The sequence below is a fragment of the Meles meles genome, chromosome 3 (assembly GCF_922984935.1).
Source record: "Meles meles chromosome 3, mMelMel3.1 paternal haplotype, whole genome shotgun sequence".
NCBI lineage: Eukaryota > Metazoa > Chordata > Mammalia > Carnivora > Mustelidae > Meles > Meles meles.
In genome coordinates, this window is record NC_060068.1 from 90,411,213 (window position 1) to 90,424,670 (window position 13,458).

A 13,458-nucleotide genomic window follows, 5' to 3' on the forward strand; every position below is an offset into this window, starting at 1 on the left:
ATACAAAATGTTCAATGTTTTGGAACAGTTTTGATATATTTCTCCTTTAAATTAGGATTGGAACAGCTAGAGGATGCCTTAGCTATTTAATCAAAGAGTAAATATTTTATGACTAAAATGAAGGGGAAGCTATTGAAGGAAGGGGATCTGAGGGTGGTTATTCTAATTGGAATTAGTGCTTAAGAAAAGCACAAGCAATTCCCTGTATAGAGAAGACGAAGCTGATTTCATTCAGTCACATTAAGACAGGTCTATTGTGAATGAGCTTTTAATCATCTTGTGACAAATCAGAAGTTACCTTTAGATTTGTTGCTCACACGGAGACTTGAATATTTCCATCACTCTCATCTCATGTTGTCACCAATCACTTTGACATTGACATATTTTAGAAGCAGTTCAATTTAAATAATGTGGAGTTACATATATTTCGTTTTAGTTTGCATGTTCTTATATTGTAAAACTAGAAATATGTTAATTTCATTGGAGAAATTATCAGAGAACTGATTAAAACATTTTTTAATAAGGAAGGGGTTAATATGAGGTCTGATTCTGAGAATTTCAGAGCAGACTCTTTCTTCTTGAGAGTAATACTCACTACAAAAATATCAAAGTCTTGCTAAAACAAGTTGTGCCTGGAGAAGTTGCAATGAATGTTAATTATTCCTTTTTAATTACATATCTCTGAAAGTATATTTTCACAGAATATATTTAATACTAAGAAGACTACACATTTGCTGTATTTACTATTTTAAAAAATGATCTTAACCAGATTTTATATTAGAATATCATTAGAAAAAAATAAAAACTTGCTCAAACACAGAATTTACTCTTTCTTGACTATGGAAAAACCACATTTTTCTCTGCAAGTGTGATCCTTAGGAAAGATTTGCCTCCTTTCTGGACATCTCAAAATTCTTCCTTGTTTTAGAAAGAGACCATAGCAACTTACCTCTCAAATGTTGCTTTAATGTTTTTTGTTTGACTGTTTAGCAAAGAAGCAGTACATAGGAAACTCAACCAGCTCTCCATGGGAAATGAATTCCCCACGACTTTGATGTTGAGTTCCTATGGTACTAAAACATTGTAAATGGATAGCAGTTACCAAACCTGTGGAGTAGCAATTTTCCCCCACACAAATATAATTTTGTTATTTCTCCAAAGAAGATTTTTAAAAATATCTAACAAAGAGAAATCCTGCCAAGGTAATCTTCTTAGGCAAATCCTTGTTTGATGGAGCAGAGGATGGGGAAATAGGACCAGCAGGCCACAGGAGGCCTGCTGGTATGTTCTGTGCGCACTGGATTTCTCCTAAAAGAACCTTTGTCAAGGGCTAGTTCCTAGGCTCTCAGGACATCACTGTAGAGTTACGCCATGGCTCTCAGGAGACCCTAGGATGTGGGGAAGAAAGAATCTGAAGCTCACCTAGAAGGGTAAGGCTCTGAGGTCCCCTGGCCCATGTCTGGGAGGCAAAGCGAAGGAAAGGGCTGTCTGTAAGAGGGCCTTCATTTACCTCAGATTTTAGCCGCACTGCTTGACTCTGGCACTGGGAGGGGTGGGACAGCTCAGTGCCCAGTGGAAGTTTTCTAAAGGCGGATTGTGACGAAAAGTCCTTTTGAAGGCTCTGAGGCACTTGGCACTTGCTCCAGGTCTCCCTTCGGGAAGCTGTTCCTCCCATAAAACAATTTCACTAAATCTCCTTTCTCCTGGATTATGGACTCCCACTTCTCTGGCATGGATGACATGTACTAAATCCACAAGAATCCGGTTCCCCCTCAACTCAATTTAGCTAGCCCCCCTATTAAAACATCAATGTGTTCATTTTAAAATAAAAATGGAGATACCAAATGTAGTACATACGTTTAGGCTCGCGGTGACAAATTGATGTAGTTACAGAAAGTATGTCTATTTAATTTAAATATGTTCACTTAGGGCACTCGGGTGGCTCAATCTGTTAAGTAGCTGCCTTCAGCTCAGATCATGATCCCAGAGTCCTGGGATCCAGTCCCACATTGGGCTCCCAGCATCAGCAGGAAGCCTGCTTCTCCCTCTCCCTCTGCAGCTTCCCCTGCTTGTGCGCGCTCTCTCTTCCTCTGTCAAATAAATATTTAATAAATTAATTAAAATAAATAAATACATTCCGTTAATCTTTCTCAGCTATCAGGATCATATTTTAGCACATCGATTGAGACACTGTGACAAAGAGTTGTAGAAGCGTCTGAAGAAAAATTAATCATCTGGCTCCTAAATCTTCTTCCCGTACTCTTAAAAAAAGAGAGAGAGAGAGAGAGAGAGAGAGAATTTTCATTGTCACTGCTCAACTTCTATCACTTATCGCCTCACTCCCAGGCCGTCAAAATAGCTTTTCAGTTATTTCTCTCATTACTAGATTCTTCTCTGTATGCAACTCCAAACCATCATACTGTTGTCAGATTAATGTTCTTGAAAGTATGTTATACAGAAAACCCTTCAGTAGTTCCCTATGTTTAACAATACAGTAGACTTTTACTTATTACAAGATGGAATCTGGTTATATCTTTTTTCTGCTTGACCTTTGTTGGCTCTCCATTGCCCTTAAAATACAATATGAATGTCTTAAAAATGGTTCATCTAGGTCTTTATGAACTGTCCCTCACTGCCACAATGATAATTTCACATATCTCCGTGCTCTCCATTAAAACTGGGCTGCCCTGGATTTTGTACTAGTACCATGACCTTGTCCACAGTTAGCCAGAGTTTGCTGAGTTTCTTAAGGAAATAGAAGACAGAGACAGTTTACAGTCAAAGGTCTGGCCTGGAAAGAACTACCACTAATCTGGCTGCTTCTCTACATAATGATTCCACCAATCCCCTACTCCAAATCAGCATAATTTCCTATCTTGATTATGTACTTCTTGTCTGGCTTACTCATGTCCACTCCTGACTTACTCCTGGTTTTCTTTCAGTCCTAGACATTGGATGTGTTGGATCCAAAGAGCCTTTCCACTTACCGATCACTCTGTCTCAAGTGCTACTTCTTCTCCTTAGTGCCTGGTCTGATTGTTCTCATCATTTTTTTTTTATATATATATTTTTATTTATTTGACAGAGAGAAATCACAACTAGGCAGAGAGGCAGGCAGAGAGAGAGGAGGAAGCAGGCTCTCCGCGGAGCAGAGAGCCCGATGCGGGGCTCGATCCCAGGGCCCTGGGATCATGACGTGAGCCGAAGGCAGAGGCTTTAACCCACTGAGCCACCCAGGTGCCCCAATTGTTCTCATCATTTACCTCGTAAGTCAATTATGCATGCCCCAAGAAAGCTTTGCTAATCTCACTGACAACAACCGATACCCTTCATAAATGTATTTTTTTTATCTCTTGGTGATTCTTCTTCAGGACACTTGGCACAGTAGCAGTTTTAAATTTATTTTTCTAAGTGTTCTGTGAGCATCTGTCCCCTCCACGACACTGAAGGCTCCATTGAAAGAAGAACTATGTCTGTTTTGTTTTGTTTTATTTTCCTGCATTAAAAATTACTATGTCTCTGCTGTCCCATGTAGTGCTTGGTCAAAAATAGATATACTCAATATTATTTTTAAAATGAACATTGAATGATAGACCAGGGTCATGCCTTATGCTAATTTCGAAGGAATACATTTTGATCCAGATTTATCTTTTCCCCATAATGAACATGACAATTGGAGATTTTATTAATTTCAATTTCTTTAGAATACTGACTTCTTCTGTTTTCTGAGAAAATATTTCGCTAAGCTGGATTCTTATAACGTATTACCTTAGTGTTTTCAAAGACAAGGTAGGTTTCTTGCTGAACTGTTTAAAAAGATCAGGTTCTAAGTTACCAAAGTTTTTTTTTTTTTAATTTTTAAATTTTTTTTATAAACATATAATGTATTATTAGCCCCAGGGGTACAGGTCTGTGAATCACCAGGTTTATACGCTTCACAGCACTCACCATAACACATACCCTCCCCAATGTCCATAACCTCACCACCCTCTCCCTACACCCCTCCCCACGGCCACCCTCAGTTTGTTTTGTGATGTTAAGCATCTCTTTTGGTTTGTTTCGCTCCTGATCCCATCTTGTGTCATTTATTCTTTTCCTACCCCCCTAACTGCCCCCTACCCCATTGCATCTCCACTTCCTCATATCAGGCAGAATATATGACAGTTGTCTTTCTCCGACTGAGTTATTTCGCTCAGCACAATACCCCCTAGTTCCATCCACATCATCGCAAATGGCAAGATTCCAATTCTTTTGATGGCTGCGTAGTATTCCATTGTATATAAATACCACTTTTCTTTATCCATTCATCTGTTGATGGACATCTAGTCTAGGTTCTTTCCATAGTTTGGCTATTGTGGACATTGCTGCTATAAACATTTATGTGCATATGCCCCTTTGGATCACTACGTTTGTATCTTTAGGGTAAATACCCAGTAGTGCAATTGCTGGGTTGTAAGGTAGCTCTATTTTCAACTTTTTGAGGAACCTCCATGCTGTTTTCCAGAGTGGTTTCACCAGCTTGCATTCCCACCAATAGTGTAGGAGGGTTCTCCTTTCTCCGCATCCTCGCCAGCATCTGTCATTTCCTGACTTGTTTATTTTAGCCATTCTGACTAGTGTGAGGTGGTGGTATGTCATTGTGGTTTTGATTTGTATTTCCCTGATGCTGAGTGATGTGGAACACTTTTTCACGTGTCTGTTGGCCACCTGCATGTTTTCTTTCCTGAAATGTCTGTTCATGTCCTCTGCCCATTTCTTGATTGGATTATTTGTTCTTTGGGTGTTGAGCTTGCTAAGCTCTTTATAGATTCTGGATACTAGCCCTTTATCTGATATGTCATTTGCAAATATCTTCTCCCATTCTGTCAGTTGTCTTTTCGTTTTGGTGACTGTTTCCTGTGCCGTGCAAAAGCTTTTGATTTTTTTTTTAAATATTTTATTTATTTGACAGAGAGAAATCACAACTAGGCAGAGAGGCAGGCAGAGAGAGAGGAGGAAGCAGGCTCCCCACAGAACAGAGAGCCCGATGCGGGGCTCGATCCCAGGATGCCGGGATCATGACCTGAGCCGAAGGCAGAGGTTTTAACCCACTGAACCACCCAGACGCCCCAAAGCTTTTGATTTTGATGAAATCCCAGTACTTCATTTTTGCCCTTGCTTCTCTTACCTTTGGCATTGTTCCTAGGAAGAAGTTGCTGCGGCTGAGGTCGAAGAGGTTGCTGCCTATGTTCTCCTCAAGGATTTTGATAGATTCCTTTCTCACATTGAGGTCCTTCATCATTTTGAGTCTATTTTCATGTGTGGTGTAAGGAAATGGTCCACTTTCATTTTTCTGCATGTGGCTGTCTAATTTTCCCAACACCATTTGTTGAAGAGGCTGTCATTTTTCCATGGACATTCTTTCCTGCTTTGTTGAAGATGAGTTGACCATAGAGTTGAGGGTCTATTTCTGGGCTCTCTATTCTGTTCCATTGATCTCTGTGTCTGTTTTTGTGTCAGTACCATGCTGTCTTGATGATGACAGCTTTATAATAGAGCTTGAAGTCCGGAATTGTGATGCCACCAACTTTGGCTTTCTTTTTCAATATTCCTTTGGCTATTCGAGGTCTTTTCTGTTTCCATATAAATTTTAGGATTATCTGTTCTATTTTTTTGAAAAAAATGGATGATATTTTGAAAAAAAAGGATTGCATTAAATGTGTAGATTGCTTAAGGTAGCATAGACATTTTCACAATATTTGTTCTTCCAATCTGGGAGCATGGAACATTTTTCCATTTCTTTGTGTCTTCCTCAATTTCTCTTATGAGTACTTTATAGTTTTCTGAGTATAGATTCTTTGCCTCTTTGGTTAGGTTTATTCCAAGGTATCTTATGGTTTTGGGTGCAATTATAAATGGGATTGACTCCTTAATTTCTCTTCTTCTGTCTTGTTGTTGGTGTACAGAAATGTAACTGATTTCTGTGCATTGATTTTATATCCTGACACTTTACTGAATTCCTGTACAAGTTTTAGCAGTTTTGGAGTGGAGTCTTCTTTTGGGTTTTCTACATATAGTATCATATCATCTGTGAAGAGTGATAGTTTGACTTCTTCTTTGCCAATTTGGATGCCTTTAATTTCTTTTTGTTGTCTGATTGCTGAGGCTAGGAATTCTAGTACTATGTTGAATAGCAGTGGTGATAATGGACATCCCTGCCGTGTTCCTGACCTTTGCGGAAAAGCTCTCAGTTTTTTTCCATTAAGAATGATATTCTCTGTGGGTTTTTCATAGATGGCTTTGATAATATTGAGGTTTGTTCCCTCTATCCCTACACTTTGAAGAGTTTTGATCAGGAAGGGATGCTGTACTTTGTCAAATGCTTTTTCAGCATTTATTGAGAGTATCATATGGTTCTTGTTCTTTCTTTTATTAATGTATTGTATCACATTGATGATTTGTGGATGTTGAACCAACCTTGCAGCCCTGGAATAAATCCCACTTGGTCGTGGTGAATAATCCTTTTAATGTACTGTTGGATCCTATTGACCAGTATTTTGGTGAGAATTTTCACATCTGTGTTCATCAAGGATATTGGTCTGTAGTTCTCTTTTTTGATGGGATCCTTGTCTGGTTTTGGGATCAAGGTGATGCTGGCCTCATAAAATGAGTTTGGTAGTTTTCCTCCCATTTCTATATTTTGGAACAGTTTCAGGAGAATAGGAATTAATTCTTCTTTAACTATTTGGTGGAATTCCCCTGGGAAGCCATCTGGCCATGGGCTTTTGTTTGTTTGGAGATTTTTGATGACTGTTTCAATCTCCTTACTGGTCATGGGTCTGTTCAGGTTTTCTCTTTCTTCCTGATTCAGTTTTGGCAGTTTATATTTCTCTAGGAATGCATCCATTTCTTCCAGATTGTCAAATTTGTTGGCATAGAGTTGCTCATAATATGTTCTTATAATTGTTTGTATTTCTTTGGTGTTGGTTGTGATCTCTCCTTTTTCATTCATGATTTTGTTGATTTGGGTCCTTTCTCTTTTCTTTTTGATAAGTCTGGCCAGGGGGTTATCAATCATAGTAATTCTTTCAAAAACCAGCTCCTAGTTTCATTGATTTTTTTCTAATTTTTTTTTTTTTTTTGCTTTCTATTTCATTGATTTCTGCTCTGATCTTTATGATTTCTCTTCTCCTGGTGGGTTTAGGCTTTCTTTGCTGTTCTTTCTCCAGCTCCTTTAGGTGTAGGGTTAGGTTGTGTACTTGAGACCTTTCTTGGTTCTTGAGAAAGGCTTGTACCGCTATATATTTTCCTCTCAGGACTGCTTTTGCTGTGTCCCACAGATTTTGAACCATTGTGTTTTCATTATCATTTGTTTCCATGAATTTTTTCAATTGTTCTTTAATTTCCTGGTTGACCCATTCATTCTTTAGAAGGATGCTCTTTAGTTTCCATGTATTTGGGTTCTTTCCAAATTTTCTCTTGTCTTTGAGTTCTAGATTCAGAGCATTGTGGTCTGAAAATATGCAGGGAATGATCCCAATCTTTTGATATGGGTTGAGACCTGATTTAGGACCCAGGATGTGATCTATTCTGGAGAATGTTCCATGTGCGCTAGAGAAAAATGTGTATTCTGTTGCTTTGGCATAGAATGTTCTGAATATATCTGTGATGTCCATCTGGTCCAGTGTGTCATTTAAGGCCTTCATTTCCTTGTTGATCTTTTGCTTGGAAGATCTGTCCATTTCAGTGAGGGGGGTGTTAAAGTCCTCTACTATTTTGTATTATTGTTGATGTGTTTCTTTGATTTTGTTATTAACTGGTTTACATGGTTGGCTGCTCCCATGTTAGGGGCATAGATATTTAAAATTGTTAGATCTTCTTGTTGGACAGACCCTTTGAGTAGGATATAGTGTCCTTCCTCATCTCTTATTATAGTCTTTGGCTTAAAATCTAATTGATCTGATATAAGGATTGCCACCCCAGCTTTCTTCTGATGCCCATTAGCATGGTAAATTGTTTTCCACCCCCTCACTTTAAATCTGGAGGGGTCGGGCACCTGGGTGGCTCAGTGGTTTAGGCCTCTGCCTTCAGCTCGGGTCATGGTCTCAGGGTCCTGGGATCGAGCCCCACATCGGGCTCTCTGCTCCGTGGGGAGCCTGCTTCCTCCTCTCTCTCTGCCTGCCTCTCTGCCTAGTTGTGACCTCTCTCTCTGTCAAATAAATAAATAAAATATTAAAAAAAAAATCTGGAGGGGTCTTCAGGTCTAAAATGAGTTTCTTGTAGGCAGCATATTGATGGATTTTGTTTTTTTATCCATTCTGAAACCCTATGTCTTTTGATTGGGGCATTTAGTCCATTTACATTCAGGGTAACTACTGAGAGATATGAATTTAGTGCCATTGTATTGCCTGTTAGGTGACTGTTACTGTATACTGTCTCTGTTCCTTTCTGATCTACTACTTTTAGGGTCTCTCTTTGCTTAAAGGACCCTTTTCAATATTTCCTGTAGAGCTGGTTTGGTGTTTGCAAATTCTTTCAGTTTTTGTTTGTCCTGGAAGCTTTTTATCTCTCCTTCTATTTTCAATGATAGCCTGGCTGGATATAGTATTCTTGGCTTCATGTTTTTCTCATTTAGTGCTCTGAATATATCATGCCAGTTCTTTCTGGACTGCCAGCTCTCTGTAGATAAGTCCTGCTAATCTAATATTTTTACCATTGTATATTACATACTTCTTGTCCCGAGCTACTTTCAGGATTTTCTCTTTGTCACTAAGACTTGTCAATTTTGCTATTAGATGATGGGATGTGGACCTGTTCTTACTGATTTTGAGGGGGGTTCTCTGCACTTCCTGGATTTTGATGCTTGTTTCCTTTGCCATATTAGGAAAATCCTGTCCAATAATTCTCTCCAATAGACCTTCTGCTCCCCTCTCTCTTTCTTCTTCTTCTGGAATCCCAATTATTCTAATGTTGTTTCATCTTATGGTATCACTTATCTCTCGAATTCTCCCCTTGTGGTCCAGTAGTTGTTTGTCTCTCTTTTGCTCAGCTTTTTTATTCTCTGTCATCTTGTGTTCTATATCACTAATTCTTTCTTCTACCTCATTTATCCTAGCAGTAAGAGCCTCCATTTTTGATTGCACCTCATTAATAGCTTTTTTGATTTCAACTTGGTTAGATTTTAGTTTTTTTATTTCTCCAGACAAGGGTTTCTCTAATATCTTCCATGCCTTTTTTGAGCCCAGCTTTTTTTTTTTTTTTTTTTTAATGAAAGGTATTAAGATAAACTAGTTAAAAAACATTAAAAGAGGAAAGGGTAAAAGTTAAAAAAAAATCAGCAGAAGAAAAAATTTTTTTAATGAATTAGCTTTGCAAGACTAAATATTCATGGGGAGAAAGCCATGAATTCCATGCTTTGCTTTCTCCTCCTCTGGAATTCTGCTGTTCTCCTTGATAAGTGAACTTGGACTTGTTGGATTTCTTGTTGATCTTCTGGGGAAGGGGCCTGTTTTAGTGATTCTCAAGCGTCTTTACCCGAGGTGGAATTGCACTGCCTTTACCAGGGGACAGGCTAAGAAATCCGCTCCTGTTAGCTTTCAGGAGCTTTTGTTGAAAAAAAAAAAAAAAAAAAAGCTGAACGCTTTCCGAAGAGTTCCAGAGGATGGGAATGAAAATGGTGGCCTCTCAATCTCCAGCCCAGAGGAGCCGAGAGCTCAGAGCCCCACTCTTCAGTGAGCCCTCAGAGAAAAGAGCTCAATCACTCCGGTCTCCCTGGCCTCCAGCTGCACTCCGAGGTCACCCAGACTGCGACCAAGCATCTTTGTCTCTGGTGCACAGCTCTGCCTGGAGTCTCCGAACCCCAGAGATCCCTGAACTCTTCCAGCTCGGGGTCTCCCCGGATCTTGTGGAGACCCCACTCACAGAGCATTGGCCTGTGCCACGGATTATGGTTCAAGGTAACCCCGATCTGAGAGTTCACTCCTTGGCTCTGTCTCTGTAGCCGGCTTCCCCACTCTAACACCTGTGAGCTCTGCGACACTCAGATACCTCCGATCCTTCTGTGACTGTGTGGGACCTGGGGCCACGCTGACCCTGCATGGGCTTCACTCCGGTTTAACCTCTGGAGCCAGATGTCGCTCAGTGGAGCAGACTTTTAAAAGTCCTGATTTTGTGCTCCGTTGTTCCGCCACTTGCTGGGAGCCGCCCCTCCCCCCATGTTCTATCTTCCCGTCACTTTGGATTCACTTCTCCGCATGTCCTGTCTTTCAGAAAGTAGTTGATTTTCTGTTTCTATAATTGTTGCTCTTCTTCTCTTTGATCTCCTGTTGGATTTGTAGGTGTTTGGAATGGTTTGATAAGCTATCTAGCTGATCTCCTGTTACCTGATGTCATCTCAGCCTGCTACTTCTCTGCCATCTTGACTCCTCCCTGTAAGTTATCAAGGTTTTATACGAAAAAGTTTCCTATCGTCATAGCATTTCTACAAGGTTATAAGCCATAAAAATATGGGCATTATTAACCAACTAATTAGGAATTGTGGGGGAGAGGAGCATGAACAAAAGTAAAATTTATATGCAGATATCTGGGCCTTCAAGCTATTCCATCATGAAAAGGTTAATCAAAAGTGATGATTCACATATGTTTCTGCTTATCTGGTAATTTGTTTTATTCTACTTTAATATTGAGTCTCTGTGATCTTAAATCTTATTTTAGGTCCCAAGTTCTACTTAAGCTCTGGGTCTTTTCACAACCAGTTTTCTCAGCTTGGTGTGCTCTACCTTGCTCTCCTCCTTCCTTCCTTTACCACATATTTCTCAAATCTTGCTCCAAATAGCACTCCATAAGGGTGTCTTTCTCTGACAGTCTTGTCCTTATCCCCATCATCTTTATTCAATACATAGGTTTTCCTTCTGGTTTATCAGGTTTCTCCAGGTTGACCCACATCTTTTTTTTTTTTTTTTTTTTTTTTTTGGCTTCTGTATCTTCACTATGATGCCTGGCAATTAAGAACTGCTAATTAGTGTTTATTGAATAGAAAAATGCATGTCCCTTAACATCTGAATACAACCTGTATATCATACTGCCCCTGATGTGGGTATTATACTCATTTCTGCAATATTACTCCTACCATCTCTAGACTTTCTATGACATTCTATTTTCCTAAAAGAGCTGTATATCTGTATATGTATCCATCTAGGTATTTTTTGTTTGTTTGTTTTGTTTTGTTTTGTTATAGACTTCCTTCCACCTCCATTCATCATGGTCTATCCAACTCAATTGCTATCTTCTTGGCTGTACCTTTCTGTTTCCCTAGCCAAAAATGATCCTTCTCTCTATGCTCTCAAAAAAATATATTTCTCACACTTCTGAGGTAATGACACCTTGTGCTATAGACATTAATGAAGGGTTCATGTATCTCCCCCAAGATTGGAAATTCTTTAAGAACATAGGCCATGGGACAGCACCCTTCTGTTTCTCATAATTCCCAACATTACATATACCCCAACATATACCTTGCACATAAGACTCATGTGCTTATTTAATATTTGTTGTGAGAATTGGATAATGGCCATTCTAGGTAACCAAAGTTTTTCTTGGTAACACTTTTTCTCTGAAAAATCTAGGTGTTCAGATCCCTTTGTATGGTGAAGATACCTTTACTGTAGAGTCTTATTTAAGTGTTTTTTTTTAAACTATTTTTGTATTTCATCTGATATTAAGGACTTCTTTAGATTTAGTGGAGTAAGAATCTTTGACTAAATAAAAATAGCTCAAACTGTAGTCATGAATCTCCAAAATGGAAGACTAAGAATAAAACCATTTTCTCTGGTTTATAGAGAAGCTACTGAATGTACGAATTGGGCATGATTGGGCCCTATTCAAGAATTACTGGAATTATATTGGTCAAAGTAAATTGAAAAATCAGCATGGTTCCAAGTTTGTTCATTTTCCAACTAGCCTAGAGAGAAGCATTTTGAGAATGGCCAGTGTGCTCAGGAATTTAAAGGGCTGTGGAAAACTTTTTTTGTCTGTGAGAAGAAACAGAAAATGATAATTAAGAAATGCAGTACATCTATCCTCTCCTTCTCTTTCCCCTTTCTCTTTCAAGAAAAAAAAATACTCTAAGTTCAGGAAAATTAGGAAGAGATTTATAAGTATCATACACTCAGGGCTTTGGGGTTATCACTGAAAGACCACAAAGGGAATAAACATGTCAAATATCCCTAATGAGTATCCCAACATAAGTACAAGGATGCATTTACCTGCAAGTCATTTGCGGGTGAATTCAGGGGCCTGGAGCAATACATGAGGGGATATCAGGGATCAGATGAGCCATTTCTATGGTACTGAGTATAGTACTAAGGGGTAAGTTATGAATGTGAAATGATTTTCAGATAAAGGGATATTTATGTGGGTCTAAACCAGCCCTAGTCTCCATAAATTCTTACTTGATTAGGAATTGGATGTCTGTCTATCGCTTGGAGCTGCCTTGTGGAAAGGTGAAGAAGTAAGCTCATCTCTCCTGCACAGGATTGATTTGGGGGACTATAATACAATAGGGTCAGACTTCCCTTCTGACTTTATCACAGAAAGACCTAGGAGCTCCATGTTGCAGATCTGCTGTCTTCCATAGTGGGGAGAAAGGGAGTGGTGACAACTGAAATCACAGTCATTGCTGGCTTATTTTCAACTTCTAGATGCATATTTCTATGGGATAATTTCTCTCAGATCTAGTAGCAAACTCCCAGCCATATTGTTTCCACCTTTATCACATACCTTAAAAGGTTATTATTCTGTATACTTGCAGAATGGGAGCAGTCGGAGCATTTCCAGAGTTACTTGAGAATCTTTGGTCAATAGAGAAGGATTTCTTGGGTTGGAACAAATGAATAATGGGACACAATCAGGGACTTCTGAGACTGTCCATGATTTGTGTCAAACCAATTCTTAAGGTTCTCAAGGGCTTGAACAAAGATAGTGATGGTTGTACATGACAAAGAGTATAGACTTTACAGAAGTAATTCAGGAAAGTTACTAAACAAGTAGGAACAACAACAACAAATAACAGATACAACAAACCCCGGGGAGTGATGGAATCTGATTTCTGGAATTTCCACACTATATTATTTCAAATGTCCACTTTTCAACAAAGGTTATGAGACACTAATAAACAGAAGAATGTGGTCCATAACCAAGAAACAGCAAGAACAACAATGCAATCACTGGAAACTTCTCCTAAAAGGAAGCCCAGATGTGGATCTTCTTAGACAAAAGCTTAAAGCAGCTACTAAAAATATGTTAAAAGAAATAAAGAAGAAATCATGTCCAGTAAAATTAAAGAAAAATAGGAGAAATAAATCTCTTTACATAAAGAATATCAAAGTGACAGATTATAAAGAAGAACAAAATACATAACCTGGAGTTCAAAATTACAATAATTGAAATGAAAAATTTCCTATTGTTGAGGGGTTCAACAGA